The following is a 20,560-nucleotide window of genomic DNA, read 5'->3' as shown; positions in this document are numbered from 1 at the left end:
TAATGTATAGGTTCCTTTAGTTCTGCTTCTTTAAAAATGCAGTCTACCCTCCACAGGTAGTAAAGATCAGGAGACAGGAGGAGTAGACAGTTTGTATATTGTAATCCTGGTAAAAAAAAAAAGATATCTTTATTCATTTATTTATTTCTTGGCTGTGCCTCAAGGCTTGTGGGAATCTTAGTTTTCTGACCAGGGATTGAATTGAGGCCATAGCAGTGAAAGCACCAAGTCCTAACCACTGGATTGCCAGGAAACTCCTTAAAATGGTATCTTTAATTTTTAAAACATAATAATAACAATAAACTTAAAAGCATCGTGTGTTCGATTAGCCAAAAGCATCTATTTCTCATTTAATTACACAATAGCTCTGAGTCTCAATGAAGACTGACACTAACTGTTCCTGCTTGGTTGCTGGCCAAGTACACTCAGGACTTAGGACAGAGGTTTTTGCCTCCCAAACCACTGAATTTTTTTTTTCCTTTGATTGCTTTACAAGAGTTGCTAAAAGACTAGATGATTACACCAAAGGATAGTTTTTTTTTTTTTTTTTTAATCTTATATATTGACCTTCCCCCACTACCTCTTTGGAGCAGTCCTTCAGCTATCGGGGAGAAGGCAATGGCAACCCACTCCTGTGTTCTTGCCTGGAGAATCCCAGGGACCGGGGAGCCTGGTGGGCTGCCCTCTATGGGGTCGCAGAGTCGGACACGACTGAAGCGACTTAGCAGCAGCAGTAGCAGCTCAGCTGAGCTGCCGCCTCCTGGGCACCTCATCTTGCCCCAAATAAATATGCAACTCTCAACTTGTACATCTTTAGAGGACAAATGTATTTTTTGTGTGCCTATTCGAAAAATTTAAATTACGTATGTGGCTTACAGTGGGCAGCACTGAGTTGAAGGATAACCAAAGGAAAACAGCCATGCATGTAAATCCTGCAAGTTCTTTAGTAACAGCTTTCTCTCTCTTAACGGTTCCTCCCAAGAATCATCTGAGATAAAAGTCACGTCTCCCCGCTAGAGGAGTAAGACCTCGGTAGCACACTAGGTTCTCTGCACCTCTCGGCTTGCGCGGGAGCGGCGGGGCGGCGGGGGCAGCGGCACCCAAGAGCCTCTCGTAAAGGATAATTTTTGCATACGCTCATCTTTTCCACAGAAGCCATATATTAATTTGAAGTCAGAAGCAGCAGCATCTCAAACAACAAAAAGATTTATTTCATCACACAGAATCAGCCTCTAAGTGACTGCACTGAACTTAGAAAACAGGTTGGGCTTTTCAAATAAGATGCTTTAAGTTCCCTCCTTCATACAAGCTGGTCTAATATTTTTACTTCTCCCTCCTGCGTTCATATGCATTCTATCTGTTCATTCAGTAGACATTCAATACCCACTAGGTGACAGAAGCTGCCAGGTGCCGGTGTTGCAATAGTGAGCCAAGCGGCCAGGGTTCTTGCTCTCTTTCTGCTTCAAGGCTTTAAAAAATCGTCTACATCTTAATAATCCTCCCCCTGCCCCAGTCTGTAGTTCTAGCCTGGAACTCTCCCTTGAACTCGAGGCAAGTATGCCCATCTTCCACCTCAGCATCTCCCTCTGGATGTCTGGGCATTTCAAACATGGCTAAAAACAAGCACCTGTTGTCTCTCCCAACGTATAATCCGGTCCTCTTACCTCTTTGTCTCAGTGGCACTCAGAGCCATCCTGGCCATCTTCTTGGTTGCTCTCTTTCTTTTAAATCTTGTGCCCGAATCCTGTTAACTCTCCTTTCAGAATAAATCCAGACCCTGACCACTTGTCACCACCTCCAGATCTAAGCATCCTGAAAAATTATATTCAGCCGCTCAACTGGCCTTCCTGCCACCACCTTTCTTCAGTTACAGTCTATTCTTACAGCAATCAGAGTAATTCTTGGGGCGGGGGGGGGGGGGAATATATATATATATTTATTTATTAAGATTTATTTTCCTTTTTGGCTGCATGGCATGCAGGATCTTAACTCCCTTACCAAGAACTGAGCCCATGCCCCCTGCATTGGAAGTGTGGAGTCTTAACCACGGGGCCACCTGAGAAGTCCTATTTTTGAAATATTTTCGATCATGTCACTCTGCTGTCAACTCTCCCTGACCCCTCTTTTTCTCAGTAAGAAGTCAACATCTTTACAAATGGCTCCCCAGACCCTCTGCCCGGCCCTCTGCCCCTGCCTTACCGCTCTCCTTGCTCTGCACGAGGAACACACAGGCGTCAGCCTCTGCATTTGCTTGTCCCTCTGTCTGGAATAAGCTTCCTCTTACTATCATTACTGCTTGGTCCTTTGTCTTTACTCAGATACTCCTTGTATCGAGTTGAGACTTTTTCTCATCTCATATCTAAAATGTCCACTATATCCCATCACCCTGACCTTTCTCTTTCCACTTCCTTAACATATATTTTTATTTAGCACTTATAACTTCAAATACGAAATTGTCTATGTTCACTGAGTCTTAGGTCCGTGAGAGGTTGGTTCCTCTGCAGGGATTCTGCTGGTGGTGGTCTAGTGGTTAGCAGGCTTCCCAGGTAGCACTAGTGATAAAGAACCCTCCTGCTAATGCTGGAGATATCCCCGAGTGGGGAAGATCCCCTGGAGAAGGGCATGGCAACCCACTCCAGTATTCTTGTCTGGAGAATCCCATGGACAGAGGTGCCTGGCGGGCCACAGTCCATAGGGTCGCAAAGAGTTGGACACGACTGAGAGACTTATCACGCATGCACACCAGTGATTACCACTCCATGCTTTCACTGCCAAGCTCGCTGGTTCAATTCTTGGTTTAGTTTCCTCTAATTGAGCGAATTAAGATCCCACAGGCAGTGTGTCATGACCCCCCAAAATAGAAAAAAAAAAATTCCTCTGCAGAGGCCAAGGTGGGATCATCCAAGGGCGTGTAAAATCTGATCCTCTTGTTTCCTCAGATATGAGTAGTATCTTTACTATATTATCAACTGATTGTCTAGAGAGTGACATGCACACACATCCTTCCAAAATAAGTTTAAATATTAATTCTCAGAGATGGTAACATGACAAAATCTGAAAATTAGAAAAAAATTTCCCAACTTACCCCAGTGGGAAGCTCAGTTCCTGATACTGATGGTGGGAACTTGACGTGATCTGACAATGCTGATGAGCTCCTTTTGTATATTCTCTCTCTTCAAATTATGCCCTTTTGTTCCAGGCAGAAATAGGAAAACAGACTGGCTGCTGATGCACCTGCTTTGTTTCTGTTTAGTTTTGGATTGGTTTCTGGGATTCTAACTTTTTCCCCCCTTTGGCTGCACTGCAGATCATGTGAGATCTTAGTTCCCTGACCAGGGATCAAACCTGTACCTTCTGCAGTGGAAACACAGAGTCTTAATCACTGGACCCCAGGGAAGTCCCTCTAACTATTTTAAAAGGCACAATTCAGTGGTATTAACTACATTCACAATGTGCAGCCATCAAAAACCTTTTTCATGACCCCCCAAAAAAACCCCATAATCATTAAACAGTAACTCACCATTCCCCCTGGCCGTCTCTGGTAATCTTATATGGATATGATGATTGTAAACACTCGTAAGTGGAAACATACAATCTTTGTCCTTTTGTGTCTGCCTTATTTCACTTTTCATAATGTTTTCAAGATTGATCCATGTTAGAGCATGCATCAGAATTTCATTCCTTTTTATGATCTGCCTTACTTCAAAGCTCATGCAATGCTATCTTGCTGGTAAAATCAACCTTGCAGATCTTAGTCAGATTGACCATATCCGTTTAGAAATCTTCATCAGAGCTGCAGAGAAGAGTCTTCCCCCCGATATTGACTGTGTCATTAGAATTGGGTTTGGCTGTGTATGTCAGACAGACTCAATAAATTGCTTGTGCAAGATATGATTTCTTTTGCACATAAAAATGTAGACAGTTGGTCTAGCAAGTAATTAAATCTAAATCTAACTGAAGCGTGGATTTTGGAGCTCTTTGTTTTGTTGAAAGAGTCTCTGGTGGCCATTTTTCGCCAGAATGTTTCCCCACCTCTCAGTTCAATAATGGGACATGAGTCTCAGCCAAGCAGCAAAGAGAAATAAAACACTGTGTTTTGGGAAGCATATAAGACCAGGCATCGTGGGGAAGAACAGAGAAAGATGGCGATCATGGTGGCCTTTCACTGCCATGGACCGTTCCACTCCTGGTCAGGGAACTAAGATCCCACAAGCCACCAGTTGTGGCAAAAAAATAAACACAAAATTTTAAAATTTGGGAATTCCCCGGTGGTCCAGTGCTTAAGACTCCATACTCCCAATTCAGGGGGCATAGGTCGATCCCTGGTCAGGGAACTAGGCATGCCTCACAGCTTGGCCAAAATAAGAAAGAAAAAAAGGTGGCAGTCAAGTCCATTCCTCCAGAAGCAGAATTATCCTTTCAGTTCAGTTCATTTGCTCAGTCATGTCCGGCTGTTTGCGACCCCATGAACTGCAGCATGCCAGGCCTCCCTGTCCATCACCAACTCCCAGAGTTTACTCAAACCCATGTCCATTGAGTCTGTGATGCCATCCAACCATCTTATCCTCTGTCGTCCCCTTCTCCTTCCTCCTTCAATCATTCCCAGCATCAGGGTCCTTTCCAGTGAGTCAGTTCTTCCCATCAGGTGGCCAAAGTATTGGAGTTTCAGCTTCAACATCAGTCGGTTCCTCTGCCTTTTCTAAAACCAGCTTGAACATCTGGAAGTTCACGGTTAACATACTGTTGATGCCTGGCCTGGAGAATTTTGAGCATTACTTTACTAGCCTGTGAGATGAGTGCAATTGTGTGGTAGTTTGAACATTCTTTGACATTGTGTTTCTTTCGGATTGGAATGAAAACTGACCTTTTCCAGTCCCTTGGCCACTGCTGAGTTTTCCAAATTTGCTGGCATATGGAGTGCAGCACTTTCACAGCATCATCTTTTAGGATTTGAAATAGAGCAACTGGAATTCCATCACCTCCACTAGAATTATCTGTGGATATTTATTTAATTCTATTTCATAAATTAGATTTGATAGGGTTGATGACTGAGCAACTGAACAACAAAAACATCAAAGCATTGGTAGAATCTAATAATGTACAATTCAATGTACATTTTTATATACTGTCTCTTGTTTTGAAAATCTTACTTTTCAGTGTAGAGATTGCATAAAGAAGATTCTCTCCAACATACACAAATTCAGTACTTGAAAATGAAGGTTGTGGGGGAGGAAAAAAATCTATTGTGTTTGTTTTAATGTTTTACCCCTTTGGAGATAATTCAAAAAGTGCTTTTATAAGTAATTTATAAACAGCATCTTTGAAAACTGAAATTCATTCATTTAATACTTATTGAAGGATTATTATGAGAAAGCATAAGGCTGAGCTTTGAAGGGGAACAATGATGCATATTATAGTTCAAGAAACTTATCTTTCAAGCTTTAAAATAGGTGATCTTAAATGACAATATAAAAGAATTAAGTGTCAATAAAAGACTTGAAATAAAAATGAGAGAATCATTGCATCTCAAAATTGAAGGGACGACTGCCTTGTGCTTCTAAAAACTGGATACGCATATCTTCATTGGATACGCATATCTTCATGCCTAAATGTGAGTACATGGCAATATAGGGCTTCCCTGGTGACTCAGTGGTAAAGAATCTACCTGCCAGTGCAGGAGACACAGATTTGATCCCTGGGTCAGAAAGATCCCCTGGAGGAGGGCACGGCAACCCACTCCGGGATTCTTGCCTGGAGAATCCTCATGGAAAGAGGAGCCTGGCGGGCTACAGTCCTTGGGATCACAAAGAGTCAGACACGACTGAATCAACTTACCATGCACTCATGGAGGGTAAGTCAACATCTGGCAGGCCCACAAGTAAATAGAGCATCGTGTTAACATTAGAGAAAAAACAGATTCCAAAGACATTTCAGCCCAACATGTGGCTGGTTTAAGATGCTCAGCATTCCTTATTTTACTTCTCTTTTATAGGAAAGTTTAATGGGAAAACACTTTGAGGAACAATGGAAAAACACATTGAGGAACAATGATTCCATGATTCTCTGTAGAAAATTCTTGGTAAAGCGTCCCATACAGTGGTCTCTTCACCTCTTATTTAATCCTAGTAACAGGATACCACTGCCCACTTAGTATGATGAAGTCAGAGGAAGAAAAGAATTCACAATCTATTGCTTCACAATAGACTGATTTCCTTTTTTTTTTTTTTTTCCTTTTTTGGCCAAGTGATTTGGCTTGTGGGATCTTAGTTCCTTGAACAGGGATTGAACCTGGGACCTTGGCAGTGAAAGTGCCAAGTCCTAACCATTGGACTGCCAGGGAATTCCCTAGATTGAGTTCTCAATTAAGATTCTGATGAATGGATAGAATTTTAATAGCGTACAGAGCAGATGGACTTCCCTGATGGCCCAGTGGTTCTACCCTTCCAATGCAGAGAGCATGGGCTCAATCCCTGGTTGGGGAACTAGGATCTCACATGCCTTGTGGCCAAAAAAAGGGGGAAAAAAACGTACAGAGCAGAGAATTTCTGGAGGATAGTCTGAAATCTTGGGTCCTGGGTCTGTACCTTTCACTTATGAAGCACATGACATTGGGAAAGAATTCTTCACAAAGTCATTCCAAGGATCTGCTTAGCTTTACTGTGTGTGAAAGCTTAGTATCTGGAATACATGAATATGTTTGATAAAATTTCTCATCCTCTCTCCAAGTTGGCAGAAACAACATGAGCAAACACAGAGCTTTGACATGTGCTTCATATGTTTTAGCCACGATGATAGCTTATTCTGGTATGAGTGATGACTTGTAAGAAAACAATGATGACAGATAAAAATGAAATGTCAAATTCAAGAGGAGACAGCAGCATTGATTTCAAAGAGATATTTTTATATGTGGAGGTGGAAATATGTGAGGGTGTTTCAGTATAATGCCCCTGTTATCAAAATGTTTCTTAATTTGTGTGCCACATTAAACAGCAGTATCTCTCAAAGTTTGTCAACTGGAGGAAAAAAAATGTTCAAATCTATTTTTCTTAAGTAAATTTGGTGATATAATTATCTATGGTTGGTAAAAGGTTTTTTGTTTGTTGAGGATTTGAGCTCAGTTAAAGAGTTAATTTTATTTTAAAGGAACATAGACTTTGAATAACAATTTTCTGGGCATGTTTAACTAACCTAATTGAGAAAACCATGGTGCTGTTTAATTGTAAATAAAGTGATGTAAGATTGGACCAATACTTGATGTGTACAAGTTTAGTATGTAGGGTTTTTGTGCTTTTAAAAAACAAGTTCAGTTTTTCTCTTTTAAAAAAATGAGATGTCATTCATATTCATATAAGCTTCTTAAGAAATGCTTTCTAACAAATGGAGAGTTAAATAGCTTGCATAATGGCTGTAAGAATTATTTTAGAAGCCTGACTCATCCAGCATTAGAAAATAACCTTATTTCTCAGAAAGTTATAGTACCTGCTTACCTTTCTTCTATTAAAGGAGAAAAAAAAGTACATCTCTTATCATGACAGTAGCATTTTTCATTCCTGGAGATTTGGAGTTAGTGAGATTAACAAAAAATGGGGTTTCCTTCAGGTATTTTTAAAAGTTATTTTCCTTACTAACTACCCTCTTCCCTCACCAACTTCTCTTAAAAAGTCGGAAACCACAGGACTACCTGGCTAGGTTATTTTTAACGGAAACAACATGACTTGGAAATTGTGCCTCTAGTGGCTGAGTTGTCCTGGACATCTGGGCTTCACCACCAACTGGACTTTCATGAGAAACACAAGCTGGGGTTTCGTTATGGCCAGAAGTCCCCCTGGTAGTTCTCCAGGGCACGCATTCCTGTGTCTGAGAGATGAGATGCTCAGACAATGACTCCCTAGACCACTATTTTTGGACACCAGGTAGATTGTTCAATATGATACTTTGTTGTTTTTGAAAAGAGCCCAAAAAGGTTTCCGCGTGGGTTAAAGTGTGGTCTTGGAGTGCTTCAACTTCTGCATTTCCCAATTTTTGTTTTTCTCACTTTACTGCCAGCCATATTACTGAATTTCTCTGGGGTATGAAAAAGTTGAGGGACATATACAGGAATTACTCACTCAGTCTCTGCTGTGCAGCTGCCCAGAACTTACTGAGGTTGAAAGAACACAGAAGCATTCATCAAAAGCCTGGGGCTGGCCAAAGGTCTAAAAAAAGTTATTTTTGATAGGAACATTAACTAAAGCTTCATTGATCACGCATATACAAGAAAGAGTGAAAAGTTAGGTTTTTGTAATCAAAGACAGGAAGACTTAAGTTCTGTCTCCATCATTTCTTAGTGAACTGTCTTTGTGGGTTGCCTGCTGCCATATGTTATACTTGCCCCATGTATAAAATGTGAATAAATAATAATAACTAACAATTTTTGTGCACTTTATGATAGGCTCTGTGTAAGCAAGTTGCACATATTATCTCATTTAAGTCGAAGAGGTAGAAACTATTATCCCAATTTTCAGATGTGAACATTGAGGGCCAAAGAGTTGAAATGCTTATCTTAAGACTGTGGAAAGTAATTTTTAAGAATAAGTTATTTACTGTTGACTGTATTGGGTCTTTGTTGCTGCAGTCTTTCTCTAGTTGCGGCAAGCAGGGGCTGCTCTCTGGTTGTGGCAAGCAGGGGCTGCTCTCTGGTTGCGGTGAGAGGGCTTCTTGTTGCAGTGGCTTCTCTTGTTGTGGAGCACGGAGCACCAGCTATAGGTGTGTGGGCTCAGTAGTTGTGGCTCCTGGACTGTAGAGCGTGGGCTCAATACTTGTGGCCCATGGGCTTAGTTACTTTGCAGCATGCGGGATCTTTCCGGACCAGGGATCAACCCGTGTCTCCTGCACTGGCAGGTGGATTCTTTACCACTGAGCCACCAGGAAAGGCCCTCGTTAAAAGTAATTTAAATAAGAGGTTCTGCATGTGGTCTAGTGCATGGAAGGTATTCTATAAACAACAACTGTTTTGATAAAATAGTATCTTATAGAAGCTGAAAGTATTAAGAAGATCAGATACCTTAAAAACATAAATTATGATCATCAAAGTAATCTGCTCCCATGGTTCAAAGTTTTCTGATAATAATAAAATGTGAGTAATAAAATACTTTTTTTAAGTAATAAAATGTGAGTAATTTTGAGGTTCTCATACTCTGAGGAAGTGTATAAAATTGCATATTCCAGTGTTTAATTCCTACAGATTTTGGAGTCATTCTGGAGTACAGCCCAGTACTCTGCTTTTTTGACAAATTCCCATTAATTCCAAGCAGGTGGTTAGTTTTCATTGCCTAGAGGACCTTCAAGGTCTTCCCCAGCTCTAAAATTCTATGATTGTGTGACTTTATGTACTTCTGAAACATTTGTGTGTATCTGTGTGTGTGTTTGCTTGCTTGCTTAATAGACAATTGAAATGCCAGGGGAAATGAGAAGTGCTTCAAATAACGTACAGGTCTTTCTTTCTCTTTGTGGGCATTTGGAAAACCAAATTCCATATTATTTGTATGCTCAGTGATGCAGTATAAAGGATGATGTGATTTCATTGACTGGTAGAGATAATTTTGATTAAAAATAGCTCTAAAATGAATAAGGGATAGGTCCTGAAGCAAGGATAGCAAATAAAATGTTACTTGTAGAATCACTATTCTCTACTCTTTCTGACTACTCACCAACAGTCATTGGTATCAGATCATCCTCTCTTTAGGAAGTCCTGGCATCATATTGGCACATTCTTTCTCCTCAGTTCTCACCTTTTTTGAGGGTCTGTAGTGATCATTGCCTTATAATAGTCATTCCATCACTACTAATTAGATCACACTGCTTCTTGATTTAACTAATTTCAGGATCTTAGAAAGTTGAGAAGCATTTATTTGACATCAACAGCCTCAGATTCCTTAGTGTGTGAACCAGGTTTCCTCCTCCTTCAAGATCCCCTTGTTTTTCCTCTCCCCCAACCCATCCTCACGTGGACTAAATATACCATCAGGAGGTCTTCACTTTGTTACAGAAGGCAGGAATTGTCAACTTGGCATAGTTAGAAAGTCATTCAGTGCACTCAGCACTTTGCTGACATTGAACATGGTTCTGCTACTCAAATGTCCTGGTTACTGATTGCTTTATTTCATTATTTCATTATTTTTAATTTTTATTTTTTGGTTGTGCCAAATGGCATGTGAGATCTTAGTTCCCAGACCAGGGATTGAACCCACATCCCCTGCATTGCCAAGTGGATTCTTAACCACTGGATCACCAGGGAAGTCCCTGTCCTGGTTACTTTAGACCTCCATTCACAGGTTCCTTACAGGAGGTACTGCTACAGCATAAAAAGAAGTAGAAGTTGCTTCTATTAGTCATTTATGTCCCATACGATCACCTTAAAACCTGATGATGGCAGACACAAAAGACCACAGAGTGTATGATTCCATTCTGGATATTATATGAAATATCCAGAATAGATAAATCCAGGGAAGCAGTAAACAGATTGGTGGTTACTCAGGTGCTTGAGGCAGCGGGGAATAGTCATGAATGCTTAATGGTTTAGGATTTTCTTTTTGGGGTGATAAAAACTTTTTGGAAGTAGATAGAGGTGGTAGTTGAACAACAATATATGCACTAAATGTCACTGAATTGTATATTTTTAAATTAATAACTTATGGCTGTGCTGGGTCTTCATTGCTGCTCTCGGGCTTTCCTAACTAGGGAGAACGGAGGATACTACTCTCTGTTTGTGATGTGTGGGCTTCTCACTGCAGTGGCGTTTCTTGTTGTGGAGCACAGGCTCTAGAGTGCGGATTCAGTAGTTGTAGGGAAGGGCTTAGTGGCATATGGAATCTTCCTAGACCAGGGATTGAACTCATGTTATCCTGCTTTGGCAGACAGATTCTTACCCACTGGACCACCAGGGAAGTCTGAATTGTATACTTTATTTTTATTTATGTGAATTAACCTCATGCGAAGATTTGACTCATTGGAAAAGACTCTGATGCTGGGAGGGATTGGGGGCAGGAGGAAAAGGGGATGACAGAGGGTGAGATGGCTGGATGGCATCACCGACTCGATGGATGTGAGTTTGAGTGCTTAATGGTTTAGGATTTTCTTTTTGGGGTGATAAAAACTTTTTGGAAGTAGGTAGAGGTGTAGTTGAGCAACAATATATGCACGTCCACCAACTCCGGGAGATGGTGATGGACAGGGAGGCCTGGCATGCTTCGATTCATGGGGTCGCAAAGAGTCGGACACGACTGAGCAACTGAACTGAACTGAACACCTAAACAACAAATTTTAAAATCCTGATTAATTCGGAGAAACTTCAAGGATCTGAAGAGCTGGAGAAAACATGGGAGTGATGGGTATCTCTCAGCTGTCAGTATGTGTAAACAGAGGAGAAAGCCCATAACTTTCAAAGGTGATACATTCCCTGGATCAGAGGAGAGTAAAGAACAGGAGTGGGAAATTCAGGTGCACAGAATGGGTACTTACAGGGAACTGAAGGCTGTGAGCCAGGCTGTACAAAAGTATGCATCTCTCTGCCCTGAACAAGAGAAAACAGTCGGTGGTATAAATGAAAGCTCTGCTTTATCTTTGATCAAAAATCAAACCTGGAAAGAGAACAAGAAAACACGCGCTATGGCAGGAGGTGAAAGTAGAAACAAGTTGAGTAACCCACATGACTCATCTGCTTGGTGAAGTCAGGATTGGCAGCCATGAGGGCAAGCTGCAGAGTTTGTGCTCAGAATCACTTTCTCTATTGCCCAAAGAAACCATGATTAAAACTGTTGACTAATCAGCCAACAAACTGGTACTCCATCCTTCTGATAAGAGGAAAAGTATGGCCATCTTGGGCTTTTCTCACTTTCTTCCTTCTAACCAGGCTCATGGTTCACAACCCCTGGCTGTCCCCACAGAATTCCAGAGTGGCGCAGTTCCTGGGTGGTTCATGTGGTGTGTGACACCAAGGGCTGTCTAGATTCGCTCACAAACCTTCAGCAACCAAGGAAATTACTTGTAATTTCTAAACAAGATGTTTCTGAGTTTTCCTTTTGCAACTGAGTGAACATTAATATTAACCTAAGGTTTAGAACTTAGTTCAGGCATGGTTCTGCCATACTTTATCCAGTAAGTAGATGGGTCCCTTCACTTTTATAAACCTTGTTCCCTATCTGAAAAAGAAGAATGATCCCTCTGCTGTCCATCTCAAAGGGTAACGCTCAAAATGAAACAATGTTTGTTCAGACAAACAAACACACCCACCCCTAGCCAAGCAGTAGGCTCCATCAGTAAGTGGACTTCTTCCCAAAAGTTCAGCACAGGGAGCCCAGGGCCAGGACATCTCCCAAGGGTGTTGGTCAAGCTGTACAAATTTTTGGCCAGGGAACCAACTCCATCTTCAGCCAAGTTGTGCTGAAGAGTCTGTTCATGACTTGCCCCAGGCAGCCGAAGCTTTCCCTTTCTTTTGTGGATGGTCGGGAAGATAAAACTTCCTGGCTGAAAAGACAAGACAGCTGTGGTTACGGGGGTTATGCTGCATGATGCACATGTCCAGGAACAACCCCCAAACTGCACACCTGCCCACACTGCAGGTGTGCACTGCATGGGCACAATCACGGCAAGGGCTGCATTCCCAAGGCCAGAGGTGAGATCATTATTTTTGCCCATTTGGCTCTGGACTCCCTCAGGGGCTGTGGCCCTGTCCTGCCCTCTGGTGCTTGGAAGGGTTGCAAGGTGTCTAGTTGTCCAGTGCTTGGGAATGTCACACAGCCCTGCCCATCCTACCTGCACTCCAATCCTGCAAGTTTGAGCATCAGAGGCTGACCCGCCAGCTGCTACTGCAAAAAGACCCTGCTCTGCCCAAAAGATTTTGGATGCTGAAAAAATCAAATTTAAGTTAGGAAGGTCAAACTGTAGAGAAACTAGCATTGGTGGCATTGTACACCCTTGGCAAGTTTCCATACCTCTCCAGGCAAAGCCTACTCCATCAGGGTCATTTCACTTTGGCCTTCCCTGGTGGCTGAGATAGTAAAGAATCCACCTGCCATGCAGGAGATCCGGGTTTGGTCATTGGGTCAGGAAGATCTCCTAGAGGAGGGCAAGGCAACCCACTCCAGTATTCTTGCCTGGAGAATCCCATGGACAGAGGGGCCTGGTGAGCTACAGTCCATGTCGTCACAGAGTCAAACACAACTGAGCCACTAACACACCCGTATACACACACACACCTCAGTTTGTCACAAGGGAAAGAAGAAAGTCAACCTATTCAACGAGAGTTAGGGAGAAGCCAAATGGCTTAACTAGGAAAAAAGTCCCTTACTTTTATTAAATACACTATAGTCTTACAGGGGAAAAACCTTTGAATACATGACCTTGTTAATCCTCAGAAACACTCCTAAGGCAGATGTATTGTGACCAATTTACAGTTATAACTGGTGATTACCTTAGGATCACACAAGGTGAGTGTGACATCAGGACTTGCCCAGAAACAAGTATCAATTCTTCTATGCCATTCAAACAAATAGGATGATACAAATACACATTTTATTATACCTAGAACCACACTGATTTAGATTTTAGATGCTCTGTGTTTGGATGGTATAGTTTTTTAGTTTGTTACATGGCGAGAGGGAAATTATAATTTTTTGTGTGTGATTTTATTTATTTGCCTGTTTTTTGGCTCCGCTGGGTCTTCGTTACTGCTTGGGCGTTTCTCTAGTGAGGCCAGTAGGGTCTTCTCTCCAGTTGCATTTGTGGGGTCCTAGGGCATGCGGGCTTCAGTAGTTGCAGCAAGTGGGCCCGTAGTTGCGGCTCGTGGGCTCTGGAGCACAGGCTCAGTAGTTGTAGGGCACTGCTTAGTTCCTCTGAGGCATGTGGGATCTTCCTGTGTCAGGGAACCCACGTCTCCTACATTGGCAGGTGATTCTTTACTACTGAGCCATCAGGGAAGCACAGAAATTATTCTTGTCTGTTCATTAGAACAAGATTCCTATGAACTGTAAATTACAGTTTTATAGGAATCACAGTATGTGATTTAATTATGAGTTATTGTACTTACAATTAATCAATTTATTGCACAAAGACTGGTCTTTTGATCTCAGGTAGCTAATGGCACAGAAAAGAGCATAGTTGTTTAACTCTATCAGATTTTAGCTCACCTTCCAATAAATAATAGGTTTCTCTCAATAACCATTTAAGGAGCTGCCATACATATATATATATATTTTTTTTTGTTTTTTGCCATACATATTTAATATGAGCATTTTTGAAGTAATTTTTGTTTTTAGCACTTTGGTTTTAGTGTTCATATTACACATTTTCATAGGCTTATTTGTATGTAGATTATTTTATTTTCCTTTCCCCCTCTGAATTTAACCCATTTTCAAGAATGGTGTTTCTGTACAGTTCTCACTACCCTTCATTGTAGCTCTTGTGTTTCATCTTTTGGGAAAGGACAAAATATTGGGAAAACATACAATGACAGGCTTGATACCTCAATGCCCACAAATCCCATTTTCCTTTAAAATATTTACCTGTACCTGCTCAAAGCCTATCACTATTTTTTTTTTAATTCAAGAAAATTTCTTTTTTGGATGGATTGGGTCTCCGTTGCTGTGCACGGGCTGTCCCTCGTTGCAGCGAGTGGGGTCTACTCTCTAGTCATGCTCAGGCTTCTCATTGTGGTGGCTTCTCCCGTTGAAGAGCGTGAGTTTTAGGTGCACCGACTCAGTGGATGCAGCGCACGGGCTTAGATACTCCACGGCATGTGGGATTTTTCCTGATCAGGGATCGAACCTGTGTCCTCTACATTGGCAGGCGGATTCTCAGCCACTCAATCACCAGGGAAGTCCTCTATTACTTTTTATAACAGTTAGGGGAGGAGGTGAATCTCACGCACATTTATGAGATCATCCCGAGTTCAGCCCTTACGGATCGGTACAGAACTATGGTAATGTACTCCCAAAAAGCTCCACAGTATAGATTTATGGCTGGGTAAACACACAGCAGAAAGGAAAAGAGTGAATGAGAAGAAAGCCGGAGACAGAGAAACGAGCTTAGAACCTGTGGGTTAAGAAAAAGCTAGAATCTTACTGAAAGTGATTGGACAAATTGAAAGAGAAAAAAAAAACCCCGTTATCAGTTATTTTTAAAACCATTGAAGGTTTGAGGTGAAGCGAAGCTCATTTTGTCAACAGGAAGCTATGGTACAGGCTCTACGTTTCTATTTATATAAACAACATTTGCTTTTCCATCTTAGGTTCTGCCCAGAAGTTATCGTCTGACCGCCACTTCTGGCTTTGGTTGACTGGTTTTTAGAAAAAAAAACAAACTGTGACCACCTGTTTCTCTCTCTACCACAGAGAAAGTCAAGTCACTTTCGCTAGTGCTTGGTTAGTGAAAAGTGCTAAGACACACAAGGATTTCAATTTTTATTAGAATGTTGTATTTTTTAATTAATTAATTTATTTTTGGCTCTTCTGGGTCTTTGTTGCTGCACGGGCTTTTCTCTGGTTGCAGTGAATGGAAGCGACTCTCTCGTTGCAGTGCATGGGCTTCTCATTTTGGTGGCTTCTCGTTGCAGAGTAAGTGCTCAAGAGTACAGTCTGAAGAGTACAGTCTGAGTAGCTGTGGTACACAGGCTTAGTGACCTCGTGGCATGTGGGATCTTCCCAGATCAGAGATTGAACTCATATCTCCTACACTGGCAGGCGGATTCTTTACCACTGAGCCACTAGGGAATCCCTGGAGTGTTGTGTTTTTAACCAAATCTTTGTCTGCCAGAGTTTGCCTCCCCAGTGTTCACTCTACCCTGTAAGGTTCCAGATGGGTTGGTATGGAACTCAGATCCTCCACCACAGTTCTCCCAGACAGATTTGTGAATTTCCACCTTCTAGCCTCTGGGTTCCCCTTCTCTGGTGTCAATCTCTTGACACTCTGCCATCCCCTACTCCCCCTTCTCTGGTACTCTTCCAACTTCTCTTTCTATTCAGCTGTGTTCCAACTCTTTTCAGTGTGTTCCAGCTGCTTCTGTACAGAAGGAAGCAAAGTTGCTTGCACCTTCTGATCAGGTGTAAACATCAACTTTCGCCACGAGCGCCAGGCATTGTGGAGGGGGAGGAGTTTGTGGCTGGTAACACATACTGCTTGGGGACATCAAAAGAAAGGTCCAGAAGTGGGGAGACAGCTTTTTGCACCATGAGTCAAATGAATACTCAGAGAAAGTGTGCAAGGAGCTCTTTTTAGCGAGTAGAGTGCACATTTAAATCTCCAGAACTTCTTCATTCAAAGAAGAAAGAGAATTTATTTCAGTCACATGCATGAAATGATGGGGGAAAGTTAGGTTCAGAACAATTTTGGAAAAGAAGACAAGAAGAAAACATGTTGTTTTTTTTTTTTTTTTAGATGAGGTGTACAGGCAGCTGAGTCTGTCTGTTCAAGGTGCCAGGAAGAGATAATCATCACTGCCTAATGATACTTTTGCAGGCATGCTCAGTCATTTCCAACTCTTTGCAACACCATGGACTGTAGCCTGCCATGCTCCTCTTGTCGATGGAATTTTTCAGGCAAGAATATTGGAGTGGGTTGCCATTTGCTTCTCCAGGGGATCTTTCCTACCCAGGGATTGAACCCCTCTCTCCTGCATTGGCAGGCAGATTTTTTGCCACTGAACCACCTGGGAAGCCCAATGTTACTTTTACCAAATCTTTTATTTCCAACACTAAATATTCACTGTTTCAGTTCAAAAATTTTTTTCTTTTTGGCCATGCAGCAAGGCTTGCAGGATCTTAGTTGTCCACCAGGGATTGAACCCCGGGCCTTGGCAGTGGAAGTGGACCCCCAAGAATTCCCTCAAATAACTTTTTTTCATCAGAATAGAAGTTCCTTGCTTAAGAAGGTTGTCATTTGTGTTCACCTTGAAAAGAATAATATTAATACCATTAAGAGTAAAATGTTTTCAAATCTTTTTCTGGGGTGGACCAAGGAGGAAAACTAGAATACCAGGGACCTGAAATGGGCTGAGAGTAAACAGCAACAAAAAGGAAGTGAATGAAATTTTAAACTTTTTATTGTGTTTTGGAGTATAGCCAATTAACAATGTTGTGATAGTTTTAGGTGTTTAGCAAAGGGACTCAACCGTACATATACTGCTAAGTCACTTCAGTCGTGTCCGACTCTGTGTGATCCCACAGATGGCAGCCACCAGGCTCCCCCATCCCTGGGGTTCTCCAGGCAAGAACAGTGGAGTGGGTTGCCATCTCCCTCTCCAATGCATGAAAGTGAAAAGTGAAAGGGAAGTCACTCAGTCGTGTCCAACTCTTAGTGACCCCATGGACTACAGCCTACTAGGCTCCTCCGCCCATGGGATTTTCCAGGCAAAAGTACTGGAGTGGGGTGCCATTGCCTTCTCCGTACATATACATGTATCCATTCTCTCCTAAACTCCTCTCCCATCCAGGTGGCCAAATAACATTGAGCAGAGTTCCCTGTGCTGTAGAGTAGGTCCTTGTTGGTGATCCATTTTAAATATAGCAGTATATGTCCACCTATATGTATGATGTACATGTCCATCCCAAACTCCCTAACTATTTCTTTCCCCAATCCTTGCCCCTGGCAAGCACAGGTTTGTTCTCTGAGTCTGTTTCCATTTTGTAAGTTCATTTGTACCATTTCTTTTTGGATTCCACATATAAGGGATGTCATACCATATTGCTCCTCTCTCTGACTTACTTCACTTAGCATGGCCATCTCTAGGTCCATCCGTATCGCTGCAAATGGCACCATCCTTTTTAATGGCCCAGTGATATTCCATTGTATATATGCACCACATCTTTGTCCATTCCTCTGTTGGATGGGCATTTAGGGCCTTCCATATCCTGGCTATTTTAAATAGTGCTGAAATGAACATTAGGATGCATATATCTTTTTGAATTATGGTTTTCCCTGGATTATGCCCAGTAGTACGATGGCTGGATCATATGGTAGTTCTATTTTTAGTTTTTTAAGGAACCTCCACACTGTCCTGGCTGTACCAAAAAGGTGGATGGAATTTTGTAAATGGGGAAGAGAGGACAGAGGGAAAGAAAACTGGAGCCAAAACTAACCTCCCGAAACTGCCCTGGGACTGTTCTTAGAGCAAAGTTATGAGAGAAAACAAGCCTTTGTAAGGGGGAGGAAAGCGAGGATGAAAAGTGAGTTAGAAGCGTTGCTTTCCACTTGGAGAAGAAGACAAAAGCAGAGAACATCAGAATAGCGAGAAACGGCAAAGCACAGGAATTTGATGCAAAAGAAAAGGAAGGGTGAAACATGAAACTGCATCCCGTAAGACCAAAGGGGACAGAAAAGAAAGAACCTTCTGGAGAAGAGAGGAGTGGGCCACATCTGGGGGAGAGTAAACAAGTTTGTAATGTTGGGGAACCAGTGGTCAAGGAAGGAGGCAAAGATGGAGAAGAGCAGAACAAAGATATGTGAGCGATGCTGCTACTCAGCTTTCAAAGGGAGATAAAAGCCCAAGTTCAGGTCTTCTTTCTAAACATAGAAAAGAAAAATAGACCAAAGGAGATCACTGTCCTCTGAGAAGGAAGTTGGAAAAAGTTGATTTTGAATGTCTAATTTGCAATATATACAATAATGGGATTGGGGTGCTTTCTGGTGGGAATGCCCCCTCTCAGTCAATGTGCAGTAAGGGTCAGTTTCATGAAGAGGCTCTTAAATGGTTCTCAGAAACGCGGTGCCTTCTGAAACCTCTCTCCTTTGGCTACAATATCCATGGACTCTGTCTGTATACAAGTACATCTGCTTTGAGGGACTGAGGCAAGGATTCCATGCTTCAAGGGTTTTTTCCTAGTATTTCTCTTTAATCAGTTATGCGAATCCTATTAAACTAAGCTGCTTCTTAACAGACTTTCCTAGTGACTCAGACTTCCCCTGGTGGCTCAGATGGTAAAGTATCTTGCATCTTGCTTACAATGCGGGAGACCTGGGTTTGATCCCTGGGTCGGGAAGATACTCTGGAGAAGGAAATGCTTCTTGACAGCAAGAATCTAGTCCTCATATTGGTAGTTTTTCTGCAAAATGGAAGGAATCCAACCCTTACCAAGTGGACTTCTGCCACAAAGAACTGTCTCAAAGTCCCCTCATTTCTGTTTGAATTCCACTGGCTTTTTGGAAAGGTTCTGCGTTATCTCGATGAAAGCATCCATGATGTTTAATGTGTCACTCATAACATGGTTTTGTTCTATGACGTTGTGGACTGTTGTCCTAATATAGAGTATTTCTCTTCTTTTAAAGCAGACATGATAGTTGTGAATTAGACTGCATTTAGGCTTCAAGCAATATGAACAATGCATTTAAATCTCATCGTTGAATGAAAAGAAACCTCTGAATAAACATAAATTTCTTCCATATTAAAGATGGGGCAATTAAACCAGGGCTTAATATTGAGGGAAACTGACTGATCTGAGTTTACCTGGTTCCTGCCAGAGCCAGGATAAGAATTCAGGTTGTCTGAATATTGTGTTTCTTTTACTCTTCTCTGTAAACCATAGAGTATACTTTGTACTTGCCTATTAAAATTCAGGTCTGAATTCCCTTCTTTGGCCCCTAATCAGATTATTCCTGAATCCATCTGCATGATAATCTCTAGATTATGGTGATGAGGATAAAAGAAGTAGCAACAGCTCCAGGAACTTCAGAGCAATGATCTGATTTCAAGTTAAGCTGTCTGATTAACTTGTGGAGGTGGAGGTAGAGGTGGAGGTGCGCTAACCCCATTACCACTGCAAAGAATAACTACACAAGACTTTCTAGCTCTGCTTGGTGATTGAATAACTGACCGCATGAAAAACTGGATACCTTTATACCTGGTGTACTCCTCTCTCTAGCCTCAGCTTCTGAGCTTAGCAGAAGACAACACTTTGGGTCTTTATAGTAGGACTGAATAACTCTTGTTTCTGGAGTACTTTCTAGAACTACAAAATTACCATAATCCTTCTCATAAAGAGAGCATATGAAGAAGGCTGAGCCCCAAAGAATTGATGCTTTCTAACTGTGGTGCTGGAGAAGACTGAGAGTCCCCTGGACTGCAAGGAGATCAAACCAGTCACTCCTAAAGGAAATCAACCCTGAATATTCAATTGGAAGGACTGATGCTGAAGCTGAAGCTCCAACACTTTGGCCACCTGATGCAAAGAGTCGACTCATTGGAAAAAAACCCTGTTGCAGGAGGAGAAGGGGACAACAGAGGATGAGATGGTTGGATGGCATCACTGACTTGATGGACATGAGTTTGAACAAACTCTAGGAGATAGTGAAGGACAGGGAAGCATGGTGTGCTGCAGTCCATGGGTGTAACTGAGTGACTGAACAACAGAGGACATACCAGGCAAAAGTTAGGACAGTCCAGCAAAATAGTAGGAATAAAGAGGACCACGTAAGTGAATGGGGAGTTAATCTAGGAAATGCTTGAATGTAAAATATTGACGTTCTGTAGTCAATTGAGATTGATAGTGATAGCATCTTCCCCCCTAAGATCTATCTCAAACAGATTCAGTAG

At 41.9% G+C, this 20,560-nt stretch overlaps 1 non-coding gene across 1 annotated transcript; it reads right to left on the bottom strand.

The window, feature by feature from the left end:
- Positions 1-6,267: 6,267 nt before the first annotated feature.
- TRNAE-UUC (transfer RNA glutamic acid (anticodon UUC)) lies at positions 6,268-6,340 on the bottom strand. The gene has a single exon. It is a non-coding gene; the product is annotated as a tRNA-Glu (tRNA).
- Between the last annotated feature and the right edge of the window lie 14,220 nt (positions 6,341-20,560).

The sequence above is a fragment of the Bos taurus genome, chromosome 5 (genome assembly GCF_002263795.3).
Source record: "Bos taurus isolate L1 Dominette 01449 registration number 42190680 breed Hereford chromosome 5, ARS-UCD2.0, whole genome shotgun sequence".
Lineage (NCBI taxonomy): Eukaryota > Metazoa > Chordata > Mammalia > Artiodactyla > Bovidae > Bos > Bos taurus.
This window is presented reverse-complemented; position numbering and strand designations above follow the sequence as displayed.